Raw genomic sequence first — 11,510 nt, forward strand, 5'->3', positions numbered from 1 at the left:
ACACAAAATTTTATCAACACTTTATTTTATCCAAACACATATTGAAATCCTTGAGTTAGATCGTTCAAGCCAATTAAGAGTCTGGCTAGTAGATCTTCATGGCACAAAATGGTAGACTCTGTTACTTTTACTATCAAAAAATGTGACAAATAAATAATTTGATAATTTACACAACAAAAATACATCAAATAAGTTGATCCTCAGACGACAAGATCAGCCAAAGCAAAACTTGCATTATTCCATCCGGGAAAAAAAAAAGAAAAGAAAAGGAGCAAGTGAACCCCATTGATCGAAAAGAGATTCCCTTGCAGCTATTTTGGGCTAATGGTGCAGACGAACCCCAACTACGGCCAGCAAAAGTTTTTAATTAAAAAAAGAAATTTAAGTTGGCTGTTGGGCTTAGTTTTTAAAAAAAGTTAGTAAGCCCAGCAGCCTACAAGTTAAAAAAAAAAATTAAGCTACAGGCTGTCAGCCGACTAAACATTGTTAAGTACTTTTAAGTGCTATTATATTTATTTTTACCTTTATTCTTATAACAATCCACTGTCAAATAATAACTTATTTTTTATATTTTATTTAGGTAAATATCAATTTTCTATATATTTTATAAAAAATATAAAACCAAATCTTATACATAATAATTTCAACGATTATTTTTCAAAGATTTGGAAAATGCATCTTCTTGTAAATTGAATGAGATTTTTTTATCTAAAAACCTTTTTTAGGGTTTAACATAAAATAAAAATAATTAATTTAGTAAATATATCTTGACATTTTTCTTAAGTTTGAACTTAAAAAAAATTAACCACAAAGGCTATCGGGCTTCAAGCCTAGTAGCATAAGTTTTTAATTAAAAAAAAAAAAGTTAAGCTGCAGGCTATCAACTGATAGCCTGCAGCTTTTCTTAACAAATTTCCATAGTTGCCAGGCAAGTCAGCCCGACAGCCAAACCTTTTTTAAAAAAAAAATTCTCTTGCCTATCGGGCTGAGTTTTATACTGCAATGTTGTTTTCCCACTTTTCTTTTCGGCAATAATCAGAGCAATTAACCCCATTTTTAATGACATCTAAAACAAAAATTGATGTTTATTCAAGAACCTTGAAAATAAATTTGACGGTGCAATAATAAAATGTTATTCTTGGTTTTGATGATCACAAAAGTTCTTTGAAATGTTTATACAGACCAAGAAAGTGAACACTTTGATCAGGTCTGATGGAACAAAGAAAGCATATGTTCGATTGACTCCAGACTACGTTGCTGTGGATGTGGCAAACAAGATTGGAATAATATAAACGAATTTAGTCATTGTTTTGTACTGATCAAAGATACTGTCTTTTAAGTATGACAATTTTGTTATTCTAACCTTCTTCAAGTATAAGTGTTTCTGTCTACCAAAGAATCAGGTACGAATATGTCATGAGATGCAAATCAACCAAAAGGAGAAGCAAAAACAGGTCACTCATGTCGGACGTCCGAAAGGAATCTGTCGGACGTCCGAAAGGATAAAAAATATCAAGAAGGAAGCTCTGTCGGACGCTCGTAAGGAAGCATCGGACGTCCGGAAGGATCGGACGCTTGCCTCGGACGCACATCAACCGCATCGGATGTCCGAAAAATTCCAAGATGACTTGCCAACTCTCTGACCACGATCGGACGCTGTTCTGTCGGACGATAAAAACTCTTCGGACGTCCGAACTTCAACTTGGCTGTTTTCGGACGATTGGTTCGGACGATGATTTGATCGTCGGACGTCTGACAGCCCCAACGGCTAGTTGACTCTTCAGCTGCCTTCTATCCATTGGAAGCATTGATGAAACCCATTTCTGGTTCCCTTTAAAAACAAACTGTTCTGAACCAAGAAGAGACTTTTGCACACTTTGTTTACAAGATCTCAAGAGATATTTTAGCTAGAAAATAGTCTCCAAAGCAAGATTTGTTTTAAAGTGGTGTGAATTTCTTGTGAGCATTTCTTTTGTGGTTGAAAGGATCTTTAGTGTAACTTTGTTGAGGGTTTTCTGAGTGATTGTAAAACTTCTTAGCTTGACTAAGTGAGGCTTAGGGCAAGGAGGAAATGCTCCCTCCATTGTACATCTAGTTGATCTTCTTTCATCAAAGAGAAGTTGCTCTTCCTAGTGTTTGGTCTTCAAGTTTGAGGATAGCTTGGTAGACAATCGGTTTGATTCCCTATCTTATTTTTTTGTTCAATAAAATTTTCATTGCTTATCTATACTTGTTTTTTTTTTATCAATATTGCTCTTGTCTTCTAATCTACTTGGTTGATCATTACTAGAAAAGAAGCTAAATTTTTATTAAAGAAAAAGTGCATAAATTTGGTTAAGATTTTAATCAACCCAATTCACCCCCCCCTCTTAGGTTGTCTTTGGGACTTACATAAAATTCAATATTTGTGATGCCATTAAATGTTCTAGTGAGGCATATTCTATTTTTGTTATAGATGTAATTGACTCTATCATACAACAAAAGTTTGAATTAAATGGTAGAAATACGTTGAAGGTTGTAATCAATCGCAATTTTGATTTACAAGAAATGTCAAGAGTTGCAAAGAAATTTGAGTTATACCCAGATTGAGTATGTGGTATTGTCTAGTAAAAAACGTTAAAGAAAGACGCTACTTGGTAGGCAACCCAAGAGTTTTAATTTTTAGTCATTTTGTATTTTTATTTCATATTTTTGCTTTCAAGATAAGTTTATTTTGTTTCCTATTGAAAAAAAAAACTTTTTATTGTATGTCTGGGGTGTGTTTTGTGAAGTTTTTATTTGAATTAGAGGCAAATTCTTGGATAGAAGACTTCCTGTTATAAGACATGCCCATGCTTTATGTCAAATGCAAATTGGTGCTTTTAAAGATTGATGGACAGAAGACTATTTCTTATACAGCGTACAACAAAACCTCCAATACTGCGACCCCGAGTTGAAACTCACTACGTGCTTCACTTGCATTGATTTTTAAAGGAACTTACTCCCTCCCGAGTATTTAGCTCAATAATCAGGGAAGTCATCTTCTTCTTCTTCTTCTTTTTGCACTTAAGTTTCATCCATTGAGGATAATGTTTGATTTAGGTGTGCGGGAGGGGATATTTCAAATGAAAATTAGTGAGAATTTTTTGTAAAAATTTTCAATTGTTAATATGGTTTTGAAGTTTCTTGTGTTTTACGAAAAACAGACAAGATGTAAATATAAATAGTGTAATGTTACTAGCATGAGTATGTTATTTTCTTGCAATTGATTTGAATGATGGATGTACTAGATTTGACATAATTTTAACCACTTTGTGAGCTTTTGGGCTTTAAGAGTAATTTAGTATATTTTGCTCTATCTTCTTTTGTTGAATGATAACACACATGATTTGACATTCAAGAACTTGCTTTGTTATGTATGTTGAGACCACACTTGAATTTGATGCATTAAAATGATAAGAGCAATTAGATTTAACCCTTTTGACTTTCTAAATGCCTTCCTTACCCATAGTTAACCATGTTTGAGTCTCAATCCTTGTCTTTGTTTAATAGCCAACTTTGTTACCTTAAACCTTTTTCGTTTGAACCTTGTGTCAAAGGAATACATTAATATTCTTGTATGAAAATTTCAAATGTGTTCCAAAGGTACGTTTATGGTTGGCAAGTGTGGTAGTTATGCTGTGCACTTTAAAAAAAAAGAGAGAAATGAAAAAAATACAAAAAAAAAGAGAAAAAAAGAAGAAAAAATTGAAAAATTGAAAGAAAAAAAGAAGAAAAATTTTTTGTTGTGAAGTGCACTTATGTTGTTTTGTAGGTTTTCACTTGCCAAGTTTGGGAAAGTTATTGACATGCCTTGAAGCTAGCTGCACATGTGAATGGAAAAGGAGTTTGACTTCATGCAAAGTATTATTGATATTTCTTTTGATATATTTATACCTAAAATTTTCCTTTTTATCTAACCCTTAACCCAAGCCCCATTACAGCCCTTATAAGGACCCTTTGATTTTTGCATTAAATTCATTTTAAGTGGTGGAGATATGATATATTAGCAAACTTATGGTAATGTCATTTCATGGTGTTGATTTGAGTGCTAAATGTCCCTTAAACAGTTGAGTGCTGAGTGTATACACTATTATCCGTGTGAGAGCTGTTGAATCTTGTGCATCCTGATTTTGATAAAATTGTTGAGAAGACATGATACTTGTGTTAGTATGACTGTGCTATGAAATATTTGCCATCTTGACTGTGATTCTTGGATAGCGAATGCTTGAGAGCAAGCATTGTTTAGGTGTGAGGGAATTTGTTAAGTAGTTGATTGTGCATATAATTTGTGAATAATTTCCCATTTATTTTGCTAAAATATGGTGTAAATTGCTATATTCTACTGATATTTGATTTTAGGTGTTACTTCTAGGAAATTGTTGTGAAAATGGAGTAAAAGGTGCATTAAAAGTCGAATTTCCAGAATACAACACTTTATAAGGTGTGACCACGTCTTCACTTGATGAGAAATCCATGCTTACGGGATTTGAAGTGGGCCATTATTTGAATCTTTGCTAGCATATTGGAAGACTATTTGTGTCTTTCGAAATATATAATCTATTGTTTCCGTCTAGTAGTATGAGTTGAATAGGAGTCTTAATCCCTTCCTTACTGGAAGTTGGAAGAAGCATAGGTGAAAAGGGACTCTAATTAGTTTTCTGAAGGGAAACGTTTTCTTTTGTTGGAAGGTCAGGCTAGTCTCGGTAGGAAAAAAGGAAGCACGGAAGCCTTCGGCCTGGCTCTGATCCCTTTTTCTTCTTTTTCTGTTCAAAAAAATAATAATAATAAACCCTAGTATTTCTGGTGGCCGCGAGTCCACCATAAGGAGCGACTAGTTTCTTTTCTAGTTGAAGGATAATTGAAGCATTAGTTCAACAATACTGTGAGATCTAATTTGATTTATTTGTTTCATTTATTTATGAGTATTTATATATTTCCTGTTGATTCATCATTATGATTATTTTATATGATTAAATAATTGGCCACTATTTAATTGTCGGAATAATCTATTGCAATCTAAAATATTAAATCCGTAATTGTTTGATGGTTTTAGTATTTGTGGCAAGTGATATAATTTGATTGTAGAAGAAACTTTCTAATTTATGCCATGGGAATATATAATCTAGTTTAAATGAACCGAGCTTATGTGTTTGTTGGTTAAAACTGGTAGTTTCTCTAATTATTAATGTTGTTAATAGGTTAAATCTTAAGAGCCTATTTAGGGTTACTTAATTGGCAAGAGAAATAGTCACAGAACTTGTTGTGGTCATCGAAACAGTAAGGAGAGACAAGTTGTCAGAACTCGTTGACAACCATAACCAATTTATGTGACGTCCCCACTTCTCCCTAAGGCGAACTAAAGGGTATCCGCGGGACGCCTGTCTAGCTCTTGCCAGGACTCAAGCAATTTCCATTCAAGCTTATAGCGGTGCTAAGAATCAACAATCGGAAAAGATAAATACAATTAGTGCGGTAGCGTTCAAATTTAACGAAATATAACAATCATCCAATCCTTATATCGGGTTTCCCATAATACAGCCCAAAATATATAATATCCAAGAGTCTAGACAAAAGAGTTGGAACCCCATTTCAAGAGTACACAAAAGAGAAATTTCTCCGAATCTCATTCCAAACCCAAAACCTGTTAAGAAAAACAAATTTACAGGGTGAGCAAAATGCTCGTGAGGCCAAGAATACACATGCAAGCACGTAGTTCAAGTAACACTCCCAAATTAATCAATTTAAAACAATAATCATTCAATAAAGAGCACTTTACTGAAAAGTAAACAGAAACAATTCAAGGATATGGGATCTCTTAGGAGCTATTTTCCACTTGCACGATCACGAACCTCCACGCGTTGACACTCCGTCAACCGGGTAGGTTTAATCCGTAGAAACATCACTTACACTTCCTCTTCTCAACCTTACATACCACACCGGGCCTGCAATACATTTATGAGGTGATACTTCAGCGAGTATGCCAAGCAAGACCTCTCAATAGGTCGAGTTTATGAAATCTCATGGTTCACTGAGGAGCTCGACTAAGCCCATGCTGGTTCGAGTCCAAGGCTAGCCAGTAAGAGAGTTTGGGCGTCCCCCACTTTTATACTTTTGTATCGAGGAGGTTCACTCCAACGACTTATGCAATCACGGCATAAATAATCACTTAAACACTTCACATATATTCACTTAACAAGTTACTTAAACAAGTAAGCACTTCACTTCACGAACTCAAGTTTACTTCGTTTAAATGAGGACGAGTGCGATAAAGTACACATTCGACTCAAAGGTTTCAAAATCTCAATTTATATAATACTTATCACTTTGCAGATATATCACATAATACACACACTTGACACTCACTGTGAGTCAATAGCAAAAGTGTCACTTGGAGGTTCAAGCTTCCACCGTGAGATCCTCTTGAAAGTCCTCGTGTGCGCCTGAGCAAATAATAGTGAATTATCATTCACACATCCCAATTATCAGGGAAGATTGTGCACTAGTACAATTTAGGGAAATTTCATGAAAATGAACCTCAATTACTCGTAAATCAAGATTCAAGTGGAGTTCTTAAAGTACAAGAGCAATCGAGTTTTTTTTATCTTGTGAGTCAAGCATAAATGTTCAAGTACTATCGAAGGAATAAGGAATACTTGAAAAACTCCATTTCCTTGAAATTCGAAAAATTTCAGTTTTGATACGATATTTTGAAAAATCGTATCTCACATTCCACATGTCAAAAATTGGAAAACTTGGTACCGTTGGAAACCACTTCCAAAGTACTAAAAGTTCCTAGAATACACTTTTCTAAGATTCCAAATGAAAAACATTCAAAAATAAGCTCAAAGTCGCTGTTTTGGTTCATAAGGCAGATTTAAGTTGGTTTTTGGCCAACTTTGAAAATTCGGTAAAATTCACTTGATTGGAACTAGCCTTTGAAATTTCGAACTCTATTAGAGTCGCAATCCAAGTTTACAACAAAAGAAGCGGAATGAGAAACAGAGTTTTGAGCACTAAGATATGGCAACTCAAAGTTACCAAAATTCCCTTGTGAAACAAGGGTTTTCCAAACTCGAGTCATGAACTTTGGTAATTTAGTCGAGCAGTGAAATGGACTCGGATTAGTACCAAATTTGGCAATATAATACTCCTATATAAAGGGTATCTCTCTATCAAATTTCATGGAAAAATACCTTCAGGAAGGTAGTCAACAAAACAACCAAAGTTTCGAAAAATCCTAAGGCAAAACTGCCTTGAGCTTTTTGTTTTCCATTCCAAACATTTGGCCAAGTAAAATCCTTCAAACATGGTTCATTTATGTAGGAAAAGCCTAAGGAACATTCATGGTATATTTGGTAAGTGTTTCAACTCTAAGAAATTCAATTGGCAAGTCCACACCAAGTCTAGCATCAATTCTGCCCAAAATTTAGGGTTTTCAAGAACAGGGCAGGTTTCGTATTCTGATCACAAATCACTCAATTCGACTATGAATTGAGCATGGTTGGTGGCGTTGGAAAATAAATTCATAAAACTATAATTTCACAGAATAAATCGTTTTGAAATTCAGCACACAACTAGCTCAAATTCGAGCCTCAAGTTGTAGCCTCTGAACTTCGTTCTAGGAAAACAGAGAAACATGACAGTCATCTTTAAACGGTTGGTACGGGATACTTGGGTGGAATTAGGAGTTGTATTTTATACCGTTGAAAAGCTGGGAATGTCTAGTTTCAAATAACACTAACGGCACTTGATTTTGACATCAGAGCACAGAGTTATGGATGAAACAAGAAGACTGTCTGAGCATTACGGGAAAATTTTTTCCAGGTTTGCTAGCTGTGCGAGATTAATCCATTTGACCAACCAAATCTCAATATTTTTCGATGAAATTTTATACACCATCTGTACAACATATAAACATCATATATAAGCCATTAAAACCTCAAAATTCTGCAAAAAGAGGCACGATCATAATAGGGGCAGAATTGGAAACTTTACATGCGTGCACTCCTTGAAGTTTATACTAGCTATGCACCATTAATCTACTAATTTGAGCACTAAACCAACATTATATCCATCATCAAGCATCACATCAGCCATCAATCCAAGAGTGGGAGTTCATATGGCCCACATTCAAAATTTTCCAACAATAACAAGCCATCCACATGAATATCTAAGCTCATAAGTGTAAATCAACTTCCATAGGCCAAGAATTTGAGGGTTGATGGTCACTTACTTGTGTTGGTGAACAAGGCAGAATTTCGGCCCTCTCTTATCTCAAGAAAACCGTAAAAAGCTCCCCCTTTTGTAGCTTAAGATGATCTCCAAGTATTAAACTAAGTGTGTGTGAAATTTGGAAGGAATTGGAGATGATTTGTGCAAGATTTAGAGATGAAAATGAAGAACTCCTTGGGTTATTTTTGCCAGCTGATGGCCGGCCACTTTGTGAGGAAGAGAGAGAGTGTTTTGATCTAATTTGGCTTCCTAAGGAAGCTTCATTTGTGTGGCTAGAATTGGTGCAAAAATCAACTCTTTTTCGCGCGTATATGCGCGCGTTTTGTGCTCGATTCCTCTCGAATTTATTTCACTAGTGCACTAAACCTTTAATGCACTCATATTCCTATTAATATTATTTAATCTTAATTATCCCAAAATAAAGATCTAAAGTCCCTCAATTAAATCGCGCGTGTAAAAACGCGTATTTCCAAATTAAGCACGATAAAGCGAAACTTCCAAGAATTTCCTATAACGATAGTACTAATAACTATCACGTGAGTACTTAAGCATAGAAATACTTATTTTAAGTCCATCCTACAAGTCTCTAATATTTTCAAACTTATTGTATCCTCGAATCGATTATTGACTCCAGTCGTGTATTCGCTATTTTCACTAAATGAGCTTCCAAAAATTAAACTTTGAAACGAGTCACTTTAAAAATATAACGAAACTATAAATCCATGTAATTAAGTCTAAAGAGGTTAGAAAATAATACTCGGGGCAATTGGCCAAATAAATATTTAAATGAGCTCGTAATAGGAGTTTTAAAATAAGAAAATTTACAGGTTCTCACCTGAGTCCAGTATTAATTCCTCAAATCTCCAATTAATTCCTATCAGCGCGTCTTTTGGAAAATTATCGACGCGCAAGCGGTATATACTTACTTAAAACTCATTCACCTTTAATTTCTCAATTAACTTTTCTTAATATACTATTGATCATTCTTAATTTCCCAAGATAAATGCACTCTCGAATAGAATATCACCTTGAAACACATGTACTCATTATTCCTCACTTAAACGAATCTCCGAAACTTAAATTTGCTAACAGGGCATTTTAAAAATATAAGGAAGACATTGTTCCATATGAATAGATTTAGAATGGTTGAAATAAATTATTTGGAGAAACAGGTGAATAAATATTTAAATAAACCAATAATATTCGATAAAAATAAGAATTTTTTTTTTGGGTCCTCACAATTTATTTATAAATAATTGATTTTACTTTTGCATCGATGATCAGTTAAATTGACCAAAGTGGAGATTAGACCTTTGACTAGAGTATTGCCTTTTCTTGGTTTAGTTTTATATAATTTTGTGCTCTTGTCTTTATTTTTATTCAAGTGAGTTATTTAGTTAATTTCTCATAATTTTCTTTTTTTTTTATTTGTGGTCTTCACAAAGAAATAAATCACCCAATCCTTGTGGATACGACCGTACTCTGTGACGCCCCCACTTCTCCCAAGGGTATCTGCGGAATACCTGCCCAATTCTCGCCGGGATTCACTACAATCCGAAATTCAAAAGTTAGAAATACTTCAAATATTTTCAATATATAATTAAAGTACTCCAAAACATTTCATACTTATTAGTTAACCTTCAAACTTAAATACAACCCAAAAGAATATGTACTACAGTCATATGCTACAATACAACTTAAAGTTTTCAAAAGAAAATAATCCAGTACTATTCGCGGGCACTCTCGGTCTTGAACCCTGTTAAGGAAAACAAAAGCGTAGAATGAGCTAAACAGCCCAGTGAGGTTCCAAAACACACTAGCAGTTCTAATAAATCAAATAAATTGAGCATGACGCACATATGGTTCAAGGTTGCACATTGGCACATTAGAATGAAACAGTTATCATTGTACAGAAATAAACACACATTGAAAGGATATGGTGTTCACTTGGAATGATTTTGGTCCACTTCACCTTATAACTCCAGTGATCCCCTCGGTTTGTCTGGCCATCACCTTATCTCTCCAGTGGTAATACTCGAGTATACCTATACGGTAGCCTAGGCTTCCAACCTACCTGACCGAACCTAGTCCTGGCTCGAGCAGGCTAGTAACTAAGGGTAGGATCTAATTTAGCTTATAACTTACAACATGCACAAGTAATCAAGTAAATCGGTAAACAGTAGTAGTTAACGATTAACGGTAAAAATTTACGGTTAAACGGTAGAAATTTGTCATTTTAGTAGGTCGAATGAGATAAAATACATATTCGCCTTAAAACGGTGGACAGTTACATATGAGTAATTATAGGGTGCACTTAACACTTAAGCACACAATAACTATGAAGTAAACATGCAGCAAAACTGTTCAAGTCACGTATACCTATAAGGAACACTCACCAAATCAAAAGTGTAAAGCAAGAGCAAGGCAGATCAAATGAGTTCCTCGAGATTCTCTTAATCACCTGAGACATGTACAAGTACAATTCACCTAGGTATTCAACCAAGGTCTAGTAGTATTCCTGCTACATTCACTTAAGAGATAACGCGTTCAAATCGAATAAAAATATCACTTAATAACTTAATCCATGAGGGTAGCATTTGAAAATATCTAAGAATACATTAATCCGAGTCAAATCATGTCCAAGATTCTCCAAATTGAAGATTAAACAGATCTCTAAGTTTTGACATGAAAACCGAGGAAGATGGTTATATTTACTTGGAAGATCTCTATTTGTTTAAGTTCACAAGAAACCTTTCAAATCATTCTTTTAAAATACTTGTATAATTGTCAACTCTAGTACAATTATCAAGGCCATAAGAATAGGGGTTGAAGTCCTTAATTTAAGTACGAAGAGAAGTACCATTAACCAAGAGAGTTATATGACCAAGTAATTGCATCAAGAGAGGTTTAACCTTCAGAGACCAAGATTTGAAATGAAAGTTCAAAATTCCAAAGAGGCCTTGTATTAAATCATGAAATCAAACTTAAAACAGTCCAACAATCACAAAGGAAGGTGAAAAGTTCTTAAAGAAGTAATTTGGTTAAAACAGAAATTTTCCAGTTTAGAGTGATATTACTTTGAAAAATTGTATCTTGAGTTTTGTAAGTCCAAAAATGGAAAACTTTATACGTTGGAAACTAAATTCAGAGCACTAAAAGTTCTCGAAAGACACTTTTCGACGATTCCAACTAGAAAGCATTCATAATTCAGCTCAAAGTTTCAGTTCCAAGAAGACAGGTTTGAACCAGTCTTGGTT

The sequence above is a fragment of the Coffea arabica genome, chromosome 7c (genome assembly GCF_036785885.1).
Source record: "Coffea arabica cultivar ET-39 chromosome 7c, Coffea Arabica ET-39 HiFi, whole genome shotgun sequence".
NCBI classification, from domain to species: domain Eukaryota; kingdom Viridiplantae; phylum Streptophyta; class Magnoliopsida; order Gentianales; family Rubiaceae; genus Coffea; species Coffea arabica.